Source organism: Bubalus kerabau, chromosome 13 (genome assembly GCF_029407905.1).
Source record: "Bubalus kerabau isolate K-KA32 ecotype Philippines breed swamp buffalo chromosome 13, PCC_UOA_SB_1v2, whole genome shotgun sequence".
Lineage (NCBI taxonomy): Eukaryota > Metazoa > Chordata > Mammalia > Artiodactyla > Bovidae > Bubalus > Bubalus kerabau.
Genome location: NC_073636.1, coordinates 18,351,770 through 18,371,184, shown reverse-complemented (window position 1 = coordinate 18,371,184; position 19,415 = coordinate 18,351,770). Strand labels below are relative to the sequence as shown.

Below are 19,415 nucleotides of genomic sequence, written 5' to 3'. Positions count from 1 at the left end.
CAACAAGACCAAATCTTTTCATCTAGGAGAACTGGAAACCAGGAGGATTGTGTCCTTATGCTGACATCTACTGGTCTCTCAGTGCTGGTATAACAGTGCAGGCAAAATTATTCTTTCGGATCCTTCCTTTTCCATCTGCAACTTACAAGTAAACAGTCCTCAGAATCATTTCACTTCCCAGGTGGTGCCAGTAACACAGTAAGTCCATTCTGCTTCAACTTTTTGTTGTTGTTGCTCAGTTGCTCCAGTCGTGTCCAACTCTTTACGACCCCCTGGACTACAACATGCCAGGCTCCCCTGTCCTTCACTATCTCCCAGGATTGCTCAAGTTCATGTCTGTTGAGTTGGTGATGCTATCTAACCATCTCATCCTCTGCCACCCCCTTCTCTTTTTGTCTTCAACTTTTCCCAGCATCAGAGTCTTTCAATGAGTCAGCTCTTCAACTGGGGAAGCAAAGAAATGCCAAAACAGCACAGTGGATGTGAGAGAAAATCCGTTTCAAGCTTTTGACTTCCTTTCTTTTTGTGAACTTCACCTTTCTGGTTATCTAACTAGCTATAAATGTTCTCAAAATATGAGTGATAAGCATGTTTCATTAATACTTGAAAGGTCAGGGACTTCCCTGGTAGCCCAGTGGCTAAGACTCCATCCTCCCAATGCCGGGGGCCCAGGTTGAATCCCTGGTCAGGGAACCAGATCCCACGTGCCATAACTAAAAGTTTGCACGCCACAACTAAAGATCCCACATGCTGCAGTGATCCCGTGTGCCACAACTAAAGTGAAAATGAAAGTGAAGTTGCTCAGTCATGTCCGACTCTTTGCAACCCCATGGACTGTAGCCTACCAGGCTCTTCCCTCCATGGGATTCTCCAGGGCAAGAATACTGGAGTGAGTTGCCATTTCCTTCTCCAGGGGATCTTCCCGACCCAGGGATCGAATCGAGGTCTCCCGCATTCCAGGCAGACACAGGCAGACGCTTTAACCTCTGAGCCACGCAGATGCAGGCCACAACTAAGACCCTGTCAAATTGTAGGTTAAATGAAAGTGCTCAGTTATGAAACAAAATGGACTAAGGAGACCTTCTTCTGACTCTGCTGATTTTAATGGAAACCATTTCATGGAAAAACCCCAATGAAACTTTTGGCTAACCCAACATTAAAACACCTTTGTGTCTCCTAAGAACTCACAGGCAGATGTTGAGGAATGCCCAAAAGAATAGTGATGGGTAAAGGGAAGGCAATTTAGAACTAGGATTTACCCTCAGAAGTCCGGAAATCTGCTAATGCATTTGCAGGTGAGCAAAGATTAACAGCCTGTGTGTTTTATAAAAAAGTAATACGTGCTCATTGTAACAGAAGAAACCATCTGAGATGTGTAAAGTGAAAGACATACTATGTGCTGAAAAAACTGATTTTAATAAAAGCTGATGGTATTTCCTCAACAAATTTCCCCAAATTAATGAATAAATGCTAATATACAGGGAGTGTATCTGGTCTCACAACAGTAAGATCATGTTATTGATATTTCTCAGCACTTTGCCTTTGCCATTTAATAATAATCATGCAGATTTCTCCATCTTTGTCAATACATACCACATCTATATCATATCTATGTCCAATATCATATATATCGATACACCAAGTTATATAAATTATATATCAGTACACACAAAAATGTTGTAGAGATAAATCACATTCTGTTTAGCACGTACAAGGCCCCAGGGTTATTTAACTGTTCATCCAGGCAATCTTTCCTCTATCAGAAAGAATTTCTGAACTCCATACCTAAGCAAAGCAGAGCAGATAATGATGAAGTCAAACACCTAATCATTTTCACGTAGAAAAGTCTGAGAAAGGAGGAGACCTTGTAAAATCCTGAAATCAAGGTCGAGGCACTCCCTCCCCTACAGTGTTTGCTACAGGAAGAAGGTCACACAACACGGCTCCATATCAGTATTTTCCCTGCTCTCCAGCTTTTGCACATGCTTCTAAATTAGTCATTCAGTAACTGACAACTTAATCATTTTTTGTTTTCTTGCCACTACAAACAAAGCTGTTACCAAATATCCAGGAACATACGGCTTTCTGTGCCACTATCTCCATGAGACAGATTTCTAAGGTGGAACTCCTCCGCCAAAGAGAATGAATTTTTTTCCTTTTGGTAGATGTGGTCAGATTACATTCAGAAAAGGCACAGCACTTTACTACCTCCAGAAGCAAAGGAAGAGAACATCCGCTTTCTGCAGCACAGCGGCACACAATGTGATCCTTCCCCTTCCTTTCTTTTTCCTGCCAATTACATGATTTATAGTTAATTTAATGATTGGTAGCACTTTGTAAAATATATACATTATCAAATATTCCTTCTGAAAAGAGCCGATACAACCTGCACCCACCTGACATCAGAACATTTCTTTATAATTTTAAAAATAGTAGTTGAATTATTGCTTTAACTCCTGGGACTTCCCTGGCAGTCCAGGGGCTAAGACTGTGTTCCCAATGCAGGGGGCCCAGGTTCAATCCCTGGTGGAGGAACTAAGATCCCACAGGCTGTGAGGCACGGCCAAAAAATACAAAGAATATATATAAATACGCATATACACACACACTCCTTGTTTCAAGTCAGCTTGAGTATCTTTTCATATAAATCTTGTCTTCAGTGAGTCACCTCTGCCCCTATGTTTTCTATTTCTTATTCAGAGAAATTATTATTATGGATATTAATGGTTGTGTCTGCCATATCTATTGAAAATATATTTTCCAGTCTGTCCTTCAACTTTGTCTATAATTTTTTTGCCATAAACTTAAAAAAATATATATATGTAAAAAAACATACCTGTCTGATTACTAGGATTTTTGGTCTGTTTGGAGGATTTTTCCTGTTTCAAATTTACTCTCCAAAATATCATTCTAATTCTTTATTGTTTTCTAATATTAGACCTTTACTTTTTCTGTTTATAGTATGAGAAAGGGAGGTAGCTTTCTTTTCATGCATCTAATACGTGTGTATATGTTACATATATTTAAGCATCTATCAGGGAGAATGATGTCACCAAGATGGTGGAGTATGGGGACCCTAAGTCGCCATATCCCAACAAAGATCCATAATTAGCTACGCACAAACACACTCCCTGGGAGAGCTCTGGAGTTCACTTAAGAAACTTTAGTAACACAGCAGAACAAAAAAAACCTGAGAATAACCACACAAAAAGGGAAGGAAGACATCATCCCATCCCCCAAGCCAGCTTTGCATCGAGAGAGAGAAGTCCCCAGTTAGAAGCAGTTCCCCTCACAAGAAGAGGAAGAGCAGGGTGAGCAACCAGCTTCCCAGTCTCTCTTGGCCCCATAGAAAGGTCCCATTCAGTTTTACCACAACCAGAGGCTGGCAAAGCTGAGATATATATAGACAACTAGGAACGACAAAATCAGGAGGCTACCAGCAGCAGCCACGTGGCAGAAATGATCATGGGTTCTCAGGGCCCTGTCTTGGAGACAAACCCAGCAGCCTTCACTACTAAAGAGATTCCTCGCAGATGTCACTGGCTTCCATTCCACAGGCACCTGCAGCTGGCCACCACAGCTGAGCATGCGCCCACGCCTCCAGTGCCGCACCCCAACCTTCCCCACCCTCCTACCCCGCTGCTGCTTGCCCTCGTCCCTGTCCACGGAGCCTGGAGGCTCTGCTGAGGACCCCACCAGCCCCGCAGCCTCTGCAGACCTTCCTCCCCTCCTCCTGCAGTGCTCATCAAGGGCCACACAGTTGTCCGTACTGTGGAGCCCAGCAGCCTGAGCCAATGACCATCACGGGACTTGGGGCCCCAATCTCCCCCTGCACTGGGCAAGCTTCAATAAATGGTGTTGGGAAAATTGGATAGTCACCTGCAAAAGAATGAAATTCAACCTCTTTCTTTCAAAAATTAACTCAAGTGTAAAAAATGAAACCATAAAACTGGAATAAAACATGGAGAAAAATCTGGACATCTGTCTTGGCAATAAATGTTTTGATTTGGACACCAAAAGCACCAACAACAAAAGCAAAATTCAACAAGTGAAACTACATCAAAGTGAAAAAGTTTCCACATAGGGAAATGATAAGGGGTTAATACCCAAAATATATGAAGAAATTACACAACAGCAAAATTAAAAAGCCCAAGTTAAAAATGAGCAAAGGCTTTGAATACACATTTATCCAAAGAAGATATACAAATGCCCCAAAAGTACATGAAAAGATAAACATCACTAATCAGGGAAATGCAAATGAAAATGATGAGAAAATACCTCACGCCTGCTAGAACAGCTATTATGAAAAAGACAAGAGATAACATGCTAATGAGCATGTGAAGAAAAGGGAACTTTTGTGCACTGTTGGTTGGGAATGTACAGTGCAACCAGTATGGAAAATAGTATGGAGGTTCCTCAAAAAAAATTAAAAATACAACTGCCCTGTGTGTCTGTTAAGTCACTTTAGTCATGCCGACTCTGCGACCGTATGGACTGTAGCCCCACCAGGCTCTTCTGTCCATGGGATTCTCCAGGGAAGAATACTGGAGTGGGTTGCTATGCCCCCCTCCAGGGGATCTTCCCGACCCAGGGATTGAACCTGCATCTTTTACGTCTTCTGCACTGGCAGGCAGGTTCTTTGTCACAAGCGCCACCTGGGAAGCCCCTAGAACTACCCTATGCTACAGCAATTCCATTTCTGGGTGTATTTCCAAACGAAATGAAATCACTATCTCAGAGACGTATCTACACTGCCGTGTTTACTGCAGCATTTTTGATAATAGCCAAGACAGGAAACAACTTAAGTGTCTACTGATTTAATGAGTGGGTATAGAAAATGTGAGAGATAGATATAAGGGGAGAGAAAAAATAGAATTTATCTATGAGAAAGAAGAAAATCCTGCCATTTGCAACAACAAAAATGAACCTTGAGGGCAAGTCAGATAGAGTAAGACAATTACTGCATGATCTCCCTTATATATAGAATCCAAAAACATTAAATTCATAGAAACAGAGAAGAGAATGGTGGTATACACTTCCAGGTATAGGATAAGTAAGCTCTGGGGAACTATGTACTGCATGATGCTCGAGTTACCAATACTGTATTATATACTTGAAAATATCTATAAGAGGAGAGGTTAAATTTTCTCGCCACAACACCACCACAATGATAACCCTGTGAGGTAAAGGATATGTTAACTAACCTTAGTGTGGTAATCATTTTGCAAATATATGTGTATCAAATCATTATACTGCACACCTTCAATTTACCAAATGTTATATGTTGATTATATTTCCAGAACGCTCAGAAAAAATTGCTATGATTAATATGTTCAAGAAATTAGATGATACGATGGAAAAATCTCAGTAGAGAACTGGAAACTCTTTTTTTAAAAGAACCAAATGGAAATGCTAGAACTGAAACGATGAACAAAATCAATTGGGTTTAACGGTAGATCACAAACAGGTGAACCAGAACACAGCTCAGAAGATTAAAGCACGGAAAGAAAAAATAGGATTCAAAATTACAGAAATAGCTTAAGAGATACATGTAAGACAGCAGAAACACTTAACACGCAATTAGAGTCCCAGAAAGTGAGGAGCAAAAGAGGGGGACAAGAGTAACTGGGTTTGACTGACAACAGAGGCAGCCCCTCATCAAGGGGGACAGGAAGGCTTCCTTGGCCCACGCATCACAAGAAAAAGAGTAAAGCCTGTGCTCTCTTTTCTTATAGGCTGGTGAGAGCCTTTGATAGATTCAGACCAGGATGTGGCCTTCAGGTCGCTTATTTTCAGTAAAGTGTTATGTGAACTGAACCGTGACACTGTCTATGTGTGACTTGTTTAACTTCGACGTGTTTCTGATGTAGTTTAATTGTATGTTACTAAATAGCTTCTCTGTGCAAATGCAATTTGGACTCTAAAAATACTGCTTATTTGTACTTGAATACATTATAAATTTGTTATTAACAACGTCTGCATAATTTAGCCCGATGAGATATTTTCCTTTGCATCCATGCATTCTTTTCTTCCTCAAATACTATCTACAGGAACAAGAGAGGAGTTTTGAGCAAGACATTGCCTGAGTTATAAATCACCTTCTCATAAGAAAGAAAGAGAAGGAAACGATTTTAAATAACATAGGACTGAGCAGAATTGATTTTTTACTTGTACTTCCAAAGCTTGGAGTAGAAGAAGAGAGTCCAAGAGAAGAGGAACAGGGAGGGGAGCTGGTATGGGTTGCCCAGCCTTTTGGGCCAGTCTGCAGGGGTGAGCGTTTTGAATCAGGTGGATCCGTGCCCTGACTCAACTCTGGTTGCCCGTGGAGGGAGCCGGTGTCCCCCACATGTCCACGGCTCAGAGAGTAAAGACAGCTACATGGCAAAAAGCTGAAGAAGATAGGTTAGAAAATACAGCTCAGTCCCCAAGCCTCAGCATGAGGTGGGGAGTAGACAAATGTTTCTCCTGAGTGCTCAGAATGGTGAAGACAGGGCACTGGGAGCTTTCAGTCAAAAGAGCAGCCATTCACTCAAGGGGCAGAGGGTCCAGGGACACAGCCCGTGGGACCCTGCCCGTGGGAGTCTGCCAGGATTAGCTTCACAAGGTTCAAATGAAGGCAGATCACATCAACATGAAATATTATTGGGGGAAATTTTTTTGAGTAAGATTCCTTTTAAAATAATAATAAAATCACTAAGAATCGCGCAAAATAAGGATGGGAACTAAAAATAAAGGAGCCTGTTGACAGATGCATTGATGGCTTTACCAAATACCATCTAATTGACTGATTGCAAGCATGGTTCTAGGAAAGAAAGAATCTGACTTTGTCCCTTATTTTGAATAAATTACAGTTAAAAGATGGAGACTTCACCCCCGACACAGTTCTAATTAGAAATTTACATATCCAGTGATGGATTTTTTTAAACTTTCACCTTACATGATAGGATATAAAATTGAATGAAGCAAAGCAAACAGAAGAAGCCTCTGTGGGGCCTCAGCAGCTCCCCCGGGTCATCTGATTACACCAACATTCCCTAATATCAATAATGGGTAACACTAAAGTATCTACTGCCAGCTGTTTTACTGTGCTTGCCATTCATTTGTTCATAGGAAGTTTTCCACTTTGACCAGTGTCCTGCTTCAATCTTGACAAAGATGGGAAGGAGACAGGGGAGACAGTAAATGAGGGAGGGAAAAAGGGAATTCTGATCTAAGTTAGCTAGAGAAATTTTTCTCATTTGAAATTTAATTTTGGGGGAGCTCCCTGGTATTCCAGTGGTTCAGACTCACCTTCCAGGGCAGGGAGTGTGGGTTTGATCCCGGGTCAGGAAGCTAAGATCCCACAAGCCTCCTGGCCAAAGAAACCAAAACATAGAAAAGAAGCAACATTGTAGCAAATTCAATAAAGACTTTTAAAATGGCCCACATCAAATGAAATGTATTTCTTTGCTGTGTTCTTTGAAATAAGACACACATATTGTCACTTAGTGTCTGAAGGCTGCTGCATGATGGGCAGTGGGTCCCTTGAGGCCCCCAGAGCAGGCAGTGAAATGATCCTAAGGGCATCTCCTCTAGCCTGTTGACCTTCTCTATTTGGTCCTTGGCAAAATTCACAAAGGAAGGCACCGCCATGATGTGAAGACCACATTAGCCTGAAGCATTGGTGGTTCCTGTTTATAGTTTTCAAGGCAAACTTGCCCTCATTATCTGCACCCCTACCCTGTGATTTGGGCAGGAAGACATTATTAGTAGTCTCATTTTATAGCTAAGGGTGGGGTGAGAACATAAACATGCCAACTTCTGACCTCCTTATGTTTCACAGTCTGATCACCGTATTTAAACTGAACACTTCAAACTATTTCTCTTAGAAAAGGCACCAGGGTAGCAGTGGAGCTTTGTACTTGGAGAAACAAAGCTCCCTGAGCTCCCTCTGTCCTACCTTCAAACCACCCCTTTCCCCACACTGCAGCAACACCTCCATGTCTTCCTGGACCTTACCTAACAGGGCAGAGGCCATCTTTAAGCTGAGACTGAAGACACCATTCAGGAAAAGCCAGAAGGTAAGAATTCCAAGTTCCTCAATCAAGAATACAGAGGAATACACCAGTGTAGTGTGGACTCAGCTTGCTTTGGAAGAGAATACAAGATGCTATGAGATGAGGTTAGAGAGGTGGAGCTGGCGTCAGATCTTTTTTTTTTTTTTTTTTTTTTTAATGGCTACACAGCTTGTGAGATCTTAGTTCCCCTGAGCAGGAATTGAACCCAGGCCCTCGGCAGTGAAAATACGGAGTCCTAACCACTGGACCGCCACTGGAATTCTCTGGCATCAGATCTTGTAAAGCCTTGGAGGTCATGGCAAGGAGTTTAGATTTTATCCTAAGTACAAAGGCAAGTTTAAATTTTCTGTAGCAAAGAATGACAAATCTGACATGTTCAGGGAGGTATGATATATAATGGTTAATAATTCAAGCTCTAGAATCAGACTGCTGCTGCTGCTGTTAAGTCGCTTCAGTCGTGTCTGACTCTGTGCAACCCCGTAGACGGCAGCCCACCAGGCTCCCCCATCCCTGGGATTCTCCAGGCAAGAACACTGGAGTGGGTCGCCATTTCCTTCTCCAAGAATCAGACTATGTAGATTCAAACACCATTTCTACCATTAAATGAAGACATATTATTTAATTTCCATATGTCAGTTTCCTCTTTAATAAAGGTAACACTGGTCCAACATAGGACTCTATTCAAATGATTCACTGTAAATCACTTGGAATGGTGCCTCGTGTCTAAAAAGCATCGGTAAACATTGTGTATGGGTGTGTTCGTTGTCAGTCATGTCCGACTCTCTGCGACCCCATGGACTGTAGCCCACCAGGCTCCTCTTTCCCTTCTCCAGGGCTCTTCCTGAGCCAGAGATAGAACCCCGGTCTCCCACACTGCAGGCAGATGCTTTCCTGTCTGAGCCGCAAACATTACTTGCTTTTATTTTATTTTTAATTATTCTGGCTGCTGTTTGGAGAATGGATTGGGGGCAGTGGGTAACGAACAAGGTCAGCTGGGAAGTTATTGAAATGGTCCAAGGGAAAGTTTATGGGGCTTGGACTAAGTAGGTGAGGACAGAGACAAAGGGATATACATTTGGGGAGAGCCAGAAGGACATCTGCTGCATTCGACAAGGGTAAGAATTAAAAGACAGAATTAATAATGGTTTTGGGGTTTAGGATTGAGGTATCGAAGGGGAAAGATTGGTTTTACTGAAATGAGAAAGACTGAGAGGCGCACTGGTTTAAGGGAAAATAAACATTTCTATTTTATCCAAAATAAGTTTCTGGCAACTTGTTGCAAATTCAATAAAGACTTTAAAATAAAATTCAAGTGGAAAGGTCAACAAAACAGTTATGTAAAACCAGGTAAATGTAACAGTCAAAGCTGTTAGAATCTTGGGAGCACAGTCTTAGCCATTGCATAATGTAAATGGTTCTATTGAATAAGACCTTGTTGGTAACCCCAGTGCCTTAAGGAAATAATTTGTATTGATCTTATATCCAGCTCAGTGTTGAAGACCAGCATTTAAATGTGACTCTGTAGGGACTTCTCTGGTGGCCCAATGGCTAAGACTTTGTGCTCCCAATCCTGGGGATATGGTTTTAATTCCCAGTGGGGGAACTAAGATGCCACAAGGTATGGCCAAAAATAGAAAATATGACTGTGCCCATTAAGAACTGCTAAATCTTAATTTTATGTTCTAAAGTACTGAGCAGGGTCAATTGCAATAAATTCTCATATATTTTTTTCTTGCCTTAATCAAGTTATTGGATCTTCCCTGTAGTTCAGACGGTAAAGAATCTGTCTGTAGTGAGGAAGACCCGGGTTCGATCCCTGGGTTGGAAAGATCCTCTGGAGAAGGGCATGGCAACCCACTCCAGTATTCTTGCCCGGAGAATCTCATGGACTGAGAAGCCTAGCGGGCTACAGTCCACAGGGTCACAAAAAGAGTGGGACAGACTGAGGTGACTTAGTGTACACATATGCACCAGCTAAAAAGCAGATTAAAAAAAACTTTGGATACAAAAGATCTTTAATAAAGTTTGTGCTTTAAACTTTAAAAATATGTAACACAAGTGTTTCTTAAATCTTGTACTCTTTTCAGTTGTGGGACAAACCCCTCTTTGCTGTAGGGTCATTTAAGGTTCCAAGGCAATGGCACCCCACTCCAGTACTCTTGCCTGGAGAATCCCATGGACGGAGGAGCCTGGAAGGCTGCAGTCCATGGGGTCGCTGAGGGTCGGATACCACTGAGTGACTTCACTTTCACTTTTCACTTTCATGCATTGGAGAAGGAAATGGCAACCCACTCCAGTGTTCTTGCCTGGAGAATCCCAGGGACAGGGGAGCCTGGTGGGCTGCCATCTACGGGGTCGCACAGAGTCGGACACGACTGAAGTGACTTAGCAGCTGCAACCTCCAATAGCTTGTTGTAGCCAGTGGCATCAAACAGAGCTTCTGGAAAATCTGTAGCATTTAATTTCATATTTCTTCCCACACAATTTTGAATTTTCTCTCTAATTTATATTTCAGAAAGACTTCCTACAGCAAAACATTGTGATTCTTTCATAATTATCAATATTTGTTAAGAATATTAATATTATAGACTGAAAATTTTCCTTTATTGTTGATAAGTAAGATTCTAATTAAAATGTAGTATATAGATTATTAAAATTATGTGTGGGGTTTTTTGTTTTTTTAATTTTTTAAGTTGCTTTTTGAAATCATGAACTGAAAAACAGTCCAAGGTACAAAGATATTTTCTATAGCTCTGTTGATATACAACTGACATATATAGTAAATGACACATATTTAAGATGTACTATTTGGTCAGTTTTTGACGTATATACATAGGTTTGGAAACCATCACCAAAACATGTTCATCACCCTTGAAAATTTCTTTCCTTTTTTCTTGGCCTCGTAGGGCATGAGGGATCTTATTTCTCTGACCAGGAATTGAACCTGTGCCCTGCAGTGGAAATGCTGAGTCTTAACCACCAGGGAAGTCCCTAGAAAGTTTCTTCAAAGTTCCCTTGTGCCCCTCTGCAATCCTCCCTTTTTCCTTCCTCCCACCCCTTCTAGTTCTTTTACTCACTACAGATTAGTTTTAATTCTCAAGAATTTAAAGAAATAAGACCAACCATTCAACATGTCTTCTTTTTAACCTGTTTTCACTCAGCATTGTTTTGAGATTCAGCCACACTGTTGTATCAGAAGTTTGTTCTATTTTATGGCTGAATAATATTCTGCAGTATGATTTTTTTAACACTATTTTTTTTAATCCATTCACCTTGCTGGACAGTTGGGTTGTCTCCAACTTGGGACTATAAAAAATATAGCTGCTATGAATATTTGTGTACAAGTCTTTGTGTGGACATATGCTTTTATCTCTCTACCTAGGAGTAGAATAGCCAGGTCATATGCAACCCACTCCAGTACTCTTGCCTGGAAAATCCCATGGACGGAGAAGCCTGGTAGGCCCCAGTCCATGGGGTCACTAAGAGTTGGATATGACTGAGCGACTTCACTTTCACTTTTCACTTTCATGCATTGGAGAAGGAAATGGCAACCCACTCCAGTGTTCTTGCCTGGAGAATCCCAGGGATGGGGGAGCCTGGTGGGCTGCCGTCTATGGGGTCGCACAGAGTCGGACACGACTGAAGCGCCTTAGCAGCAGCAGGATAAGCATGTAGTAGTGCCTCATAGGGTTTTAGTCAGCGCAGCAGTTTTGATATCAACAAGTTTTTTAAGATTTTGGTTAAGGCATAAGTATTTTTCAGGGTTCTGCTCGTGGTTCTCATTTACACCCAGGTGTGGCAATCAAACTGGATGAAACATACAGAGGAAAGACTTTAAATATTGGTTTTATAGCTTGCATTTTCACACATTTTACTTTGACAGCCCTTAAACCACTTTTCACCAGGTTTGGTCTTTCATACAAAAGCTGACTGCTGGATGTTGCCATTTGCCATTACTGTGTGAAAAGAAATGGTGTGGAAGAACAGGGTTTTTTTTTTGTTTTTTTTTTTGTTTTTTAGGTTTTGCTAGGGTTAACACGGAGAAGGCAATGGCAACCCACTCCAGTACTCTTGCCTGGCAAATCCCTGGTAGGGTGCAGTCCATGGGGTCGCTAGGAGTTGGACACAACTGAGCAACTTCACTTTCACTTTTCACTTTCATGCTTTGGAGAAGGAAATGGCAACCCACTCCAGTGTTCTTGCCTGGAGAATCCCATGGACGGGGGAGCCTGATGGGCTGCCGTCTCTGGGGTCGCACAGAGTCGGACACGACTGAAGCGACTTAGCAGTAGCAGCAGCAGCAGCAGCTGAGTTAACAACTGAGTGAGCAGAAAGTGGATATTAAAAATGTAAAAGTATCTAACAAAACAGAAACAGGCTCACAGATATAGAGATCAAACTAGGGTTACCATTGGAGAGAGGGAAGAGGGTTAGATAATATAGGGGTGAGGATTAAGTGACACCAGAACCAGATAAAATAAATAAGCTACAAGGATATATTGTACAGTACAGGGGATATGGCCAATATTTTACAGTAACTTTAAATGGAGTATAAACTTAAAAATTGTGAAACTTCTGTCACACCTGAAACTTACTGTTCATCAACTATACCTCAATTAAAAAAAAAAACACAAATAAATAAGCTACTCGGTATATTGTACAGCACAGGGAATACAGCCAATATTTTATAATAAATCTAAATGGTATATAATCTATAAAAATACTGAACTACTATATTTTACACCTGAAACTAATATTGTAAATTGATTATACTTCAATTTAAAAAACTTAATCACAAAAATATTCTCATAATGTACAAAGAACTCATAACTCAACAATTATACAACAAAGCCAAATAAAAATGGAGAAGGCAAAAAAATGTATAGAGTGATAACTACAGTTAATAATACTGGATTGTCTGTTTGCAAGTTACTGATACAGTAGATCCTAAAAGTTCTCATCACAAGGGAAAAAAAATTGTAACTGTGCGTCTGTGTGTGGTGACAGATGTTAACTAGACTTATCCTGGTGATCATTTCACAACATATTCATGTACTGAATTATCATGTCGTACATTAAAGCTACAATGAGGTGCCTACTGCCTCACGCTGATTAACAGCTACTAGAAAGAGGGAGGGTGTGGAGAAATTGAACACTTGAGCACTGCTAATGGGAATGTAAAATTGTACAGCCACTGTGGATTCCAGCACAACAGTTCCTCAAAAATAAAAAATAGAGATGATCCAGCAATTCTACTTCTGGGTATATACCCGAATTTATTAAAAGCAGGGGTTCAAAGAGATATTTGTACACCCATATTGAGGCAGCTTTATTCACAAAAGCTAAGAGGCAGAAGTAAGCCAAGTGTCCATGGATAAAAGAACAGATAAGCAAAATGTGAGTACACAAGGAATGGAATATTATTCAGCCTTAAAAAGGCAGGAAATTTTGATTTACGCTACCACATGGATGGAGCTTAAGGACAACATGGAAGTGAAATAAGCCAGTTTCAAAAAGACAAACACTATATGATTCTCCTTATATGAAACAGAATCACAGAGAAAGCAGAAAGGTGGTTGCCGGGGGCTAGAGGTAGGGAAGACTAGGGAGTTAGTGTTCAATAGGTACAGAGTTTTGGTTTTTACAAGATGAAGAAAGCAATGGAGATGAATGGTAGCGATGGTCCCACAACATTATAAATGCATTTAATTTTTGTTGTTGAATTGCTAAGTCATGTCTGACTCTTTGAGACCCCACAGACAGCAGCCCACCAGACTCCTCTGTCCTTCACTACCTCCTGGAGTTTGTTCAAATTTCTGTCCACTGAGTTGGTGATGCTATCTAATACCACTGAACTGTACCCTTTAAAATGTTTAAGATGATAAATTTTATGATATATATTTTTTTACCTCAATTTTAAAAATTGGGGAAAAAAAAAAAAGAGAGATTCAGAGCCTTCCTGGTAGTCCCCTGGTTCTTAGTGTAGTCCCTCAAGAGACCCAGCTGTACTTCCCAAGTTCAATGAGCCATCAGAGCTTTTCTCCAAGAACTTCTCCTTTATGCCTGGCCCACTTTGAATGGAATTTGTTCCTTATAAATCAGTGATACTAGGTAGCAATGATAACGACTCCAGAGTCACAAGGTCTAGGGAGGCACAGTGTATGCGTGCATCTCAGTATTTCACAGATGTTAATGCTTATTAAGTAACTGAACACTAGGCTCCCATGGGCATAGTCTCTCTGCAGTGTCAACGCAAAGAAACCAACAACCACATTTAATTTTAAACCAAGCCTACAATTCTTAAACCCCCCTTCTTCCCTTTCTTCTCACTTTCTACCTCTCTCTTACCCTGCAGTGTCCCCAAACATCCTTCTCCCTGCTTAGCTCTCAGCTCCCCACCAAAAATTCTCTCCCAAGCTTTCTTGGGCATTGTCTTCTTCCCCATCCTTCTCCTCCTGGGGTTATTCTTCCATCTCTTCTGTTCTGGTTTTCCTCCCACTCACTAGCACCAGGGTGTGGAGCAGGAAAGGGCTGGCTGAAGGACGTGAACGAAGGTCAGAGGACCAAGTGGTCAGGCAGAGGGAGGGTTTTACTAACAAGGAAGAGGAAAGATATATACTATATATAAAACATATATGGACTTCCCTGGCAGTCCAAGGATTAAGACTCCACTTCAGGGAGCATGGGTTTGATCCCTGGTCAGGGAACTAAGGTCCCATATGCCACACAGTGCAACTAAAATTTTTATTAAAAAAAAAAAACCCATCCTCCGTCCATGGGATTCTCCAGGCAAGAACACTGGAGTGGGTTGCCATGCCCTCCTCCAAGGAATCTTCCCAACCCAGGGATTGAACCCGAGTTGCTTATATCTCCTGTTTTGGCAGGTTTTTTGTTTTTTTTTTTACCACTAGCCCCACCTGGGAAGCCCTAGTAATAGCATCCTAATTACACATAGGTGTTATGGTTAAAATAGAAATCATGAGCAGAGTTATTTATTTTTACTACCCATTTGTAAGTACACCTTTACCAGGACAGAAAAAGGAGAAGCAGATACCCAAGATGATATCCTGAGCATCTCTGGCTGTGAACAAGCTGAAATTCAGAGGCTCACACAGCTGTTTATCGTTATCTCTCAGGGAATCTGTGGGTTGATTGAACTCTGCTGGGTGTTTTTTTCACCCTGGTCTCTCTCCTGCAGCTTTATTTAGATAAGGGGGCTGGGTGCCTTCACCTCATCCCTGAGGCCTCCGTGTTTCTCCACATGGCCTCACCCCGCTGCGGGCTGAAAGAGCCAGGAAAGGGCTAAGCCCGCCACCACTTCTGCTGTCTCTATCTGTCAGAACACTCACAGCGCCTGCCTGGATTCAAGGGGGAGGGAAAGAAATGGATTCCACCTCTTCATGGGGAAAGCGAGAAATGGTTGTGGCCATCTTTGGAAAATACAGTCCGCTGCAGGGGGCATAAAAGTTAGACATTTATATCAGAAACAAATATTCCTTATGATTAAGAGCAAAGCAAATAAAATAAATGGGCTAAACTATACAAAATGCTAAACCAAAAGAAAAAAACAAATCCCTCTCCCCTGGAGGAAACAAAGGTAGCAAGATTCTTACCTCAGGTCAACCCAGGCCCCTTGCCAGAAGATGAAAGTGCCCTTTAGCTGGAAGGAAATGAGCCAAAACACAAGTTGGACTTGGTGGATGTGCCCAAAGAGCAAGGTTGTAAGAAACTGAAAATGCAGCTCAGTGAAACCCAGTTCCCCGACATTCTCTATCCACGAGCCACCCTCTGCAGAGATATTCCAGGGAGGCCCTCCCCAAACAGGAAGCCACCTGGAGAATTTTCTTCCACTCCATCGTACCAGGATAATCAGTTCTTCCTTGCCTGTAATTCCATCAGGCATTCTCTTCCCCATCTTCCAAACTCAAACTACTGCCACTCCTGTGTCCTGAAGCTATTTCTGGAGCGTCCCTCTATTGGGGCATTAACTCTGCCCTTGCAGACTTTCCACTGCAACTTTCTCAACGGTAGGCGGTCTGTTCTCTCACACTCCATGTACCTTAAGCTCAGAGGGTGAGTTTGCTGTTCTCTGTGCTCCCCATTGCTACCTGCAGACATTCTAGTGGCTCAACTTTTTATTTAAAATAATACAAAAAACAAACACATGTTTCTCTCGAGGCTCATGTCATTTGGGTAAACTATTCCATTTCCTTCTTCAGAACTGCCATCTCCCCGAATTCCAGTCACTCCTGCTTTCTCACTTCAGAACCCTGACACTTGACTCCCAATCTTCCTTTAAGATGACCTGAAATCTTGTCGTCATTCTGTTTGTCCAGAAGAGTCATGCATTACACCGGTTTCCTGATTTCTCATCCAGTTGGCACTCTGGTCCCCTCAAAAGTGTCCCAGTCTCAACAGTTCTATGTGACCACCCTAACCCTGGGTGACTTAACATTTTGCTACTTTTTGGCATCTTACTTCCTTGACCATCTCAGACACCCAGGCCCTCGGTCACACCCTGGACATTGTCACCATCCATAATCTCACTGCCTCCTGAAGCAAACTTCAAACTGCCTCCCTTCTGACCACAATGACCCATCCTTCCAGCTGGCTTGTTTTGGCCACTCCCATTACAGCTAAATGTTCTCCAAACCTAGGTAACCAGCTCTGCAGGAGGGCCACGTGAATGAGCAGACTGCTTCTGCCACCATCACCAATTTCAGACTCAGGCTGCCTGGAAATCCCATTATATTCTTCTAAGGAACTCACTCTTGGATTCTTAGCAATGCCCTTGTTAAACTTTCTCCAGCTCCCTAAATCTATGACATGATAACTTCCTATCAACCCCCTCCCCCAGCAGATGATCCTACTTCTTTTTTTACTTTACAAAGAAAATAGAGGCTTCAGATATTATTTTACACAATCTCATGGATGAGAAAACAATCCTGGACATGGTCCCCATGGTCCTAACCTGGCTTGTCCCTACTGATCTTTCTTCAGTAGCCCTGCCTCACACCAGCGCTCCCAGGATGCCAGTCTCACTGGTTTACACTTCATTTCTAATCCCTTCTGCCCCTCTCCCACCCCCAACCCAGCCCATCAGCAATGCTGCAGGTTCTGGTTTCATACTGTATCTTGGATCCAAACTCTTCTCATCATCCCCACTGTTCAAATCCTGATCAAAGCTACCATCATCCTTCACCTGGATAGTCCCCACAGCCTCCTAAATGTCCTCTTACTGCTTTTCCTCTTGTCCTGTCTGACTGAGCTTCCAATCACGGGCCAGCACGATGGCACACGGCAGAAATCAAATCACTTGCTAAAAACCTTCCAATATCTCCCCGCTACAATTAGAATAAAACCCAACGTCCTCAAGGCTGACTCCCAGTCCTGCTTGGTCTGGCGCCTGCCTACCTCTCTGTCCCCAGCCTTTACCACTGCCCGACTCTTTCGCCATATTCCAGTTACCCTGCCATTTTAACCCTCTCCGTTCCTTCCTCAAGACCTGTTCTTGCTTTCTTCACTATGAATGCTTTTCCAAGTCTCTGAATGGCTGCCCCTTTCCATTATTTTGCAGAGGTGTTCCTTAACCTCTTTTGCCAGGAAAGTCACTCTGCTGCTTGGCTCCACCTCTTTACCCAGTACTGAGACTGTTCAGAACCTCCCACTGGCTGCCCATCACTCAGAGCAAGACCCCTACTAGACCAGAACAGTCCCTTCCTTGCTGTTTTTCTAACATCTTGAGTGCCGTCCTAACCCAAGGCTTTTGAATGTGCTTCTCCTTTTGCTTGGAATATTCTCATCCAAAAATCCACATGGACTGCTCTCTCATCCATTTCAGTTCAGTTCAGTCACTCAGTCGTGTCCGACTCTTTGCATGAATCGAAGCATGCCAGGCCTCCCTGTCCATCACCAACTCCCGGAGTTCACTGAAACTCATGTCCATCAAGTCAGTGATGCCATCCAGCCATCTCATGCTCTGTCATCCCCTTCTCCTCCTGCCTCCAACCCCTCCCAGCATCAGAGTCTTTTCCAATGAGTCAACTCTTTGCATGAGGTGGCCAAAGTACTGGAGTTTCAGCTTTAGCATCATTCCTTCCAATGAACACCCAGGACTGATCTCCTTTAGAATGGACTGGTTGGATCTCCTTGCAGTCCAAGGGACTTTAAAGAATCTTCTCCAATACCACAGTTCAAAAGCATCAGTTCTTTGGCGCTCAGCTTTCTTCACAGTCCAACTCTCACATCCATACATGACCACTGGAAAAACCATAGCCTTGACTAGACGGACCTTTGTTGGCAAAGTAATGTCTCTGCTTTTGAATATACTATCTAGGTTGGTCATAACTTTTCTTCCAAGGAGTAAGCATCTTTTAATTTCATGGCTGCAATCACCATCTGCAGTGATTTTGGAGCCCCCCCCAAAAAAAATCTGACACTGTTTCCACTGTTTCCCCATTTCCCATGAAGTGATGGGACCAGATGCCATGATCTTAGTTTTCTAGGTCTAGCTAAAGTGTCACTTAGCTAGATCTTCCTTGATGACACTAATTAATACAGCACCTCCATCCCCACTCTATTCCTCCCCTTTTAATTGCTGTCAAAATGCTGACATTACTTGACATGTTAAATATTAATTTGTATATTGTCTGTTTTCTCCCAACTAGAATGTACCTTCCATGAGAGCAGGAATTACTCTCATCACTACTGTTTTGCTTGTTCTTAGAAGGGTAGGTGGTATACAGTTTCTCCTTAAGTATTCAATGGCTGAACTATCTGAAATTTCCTAATGAATTTATGGGTCTAATTTATGCCATCAGGTCTCCACCACCTTCCTCACAGATCCAGCTGTAGAACGACAGAGGAGGTGACTTCAACCACATTTCCAAATCTGGGTTTAACTGCTGTGTTTTCAGATTTCACCCACTTTCCCTCTGGAGATTCTACTTTGAAAAGTCACCGGATTCTTTCCAGTTAGTCCTTTGAGATTACAAATCCTGCGGCTAAGAGTGGCCTGGCCCGTGCGCATCACTGTCTATCTGTAGCCCATTCTTAGTATGTGTTAAATTAGATCTTAGATCGCTGGGTCAAAGGGTCACTGCAGATGTAAGTTAAATCTCTGTGGCCGAATCCCCGTGCACAAGGTTTTCGCTATTTTGGATTTCCAAAGCTATATGGGAGAGGCCACAGTCTCGCCCGCCAACTGAGTGTCATTATTAGTCTTTAGGGGGTTGCCAACCCGATAATCAAGACACTGACCCTGCGGAGCGCACCCTTCCCCGCCCCAGCTCTACCACGGAGACCGCCCAACCGCGGGCGGCGCGCGGCCTGCAAGCAGGGCCTTGCACAACTGGCCCG

The 19,415-nt window shown here is 42.5% G+C and overlaps 1 long non-coding RNA gene across 1 annotated transcript; it reads right to left on the bottom strand.

Moving 5' to 3' along the window:
• Nucleotides 1-1,973: 1,973 nt before the first annotated feature.
• Nucleotides 1,974-15,912, bottom strand: LOC129625383 (uncharacterized). The gene is made up of 4 exons (XR_008701412.1): nt 15,671-15,912; nt 7,999-8,127; nt 7,291-7,351; nt 1,974-2,289 (listed from the first exon to the last, which is right to left on the bottom strand). It is a non-coding gene; the product is annotated as an uncharacterized LOC129625383 (long non-coding RNA).
• Between the last annotated feature and the right edge of the window lie 3,503 nt (nt 15,913-19,415).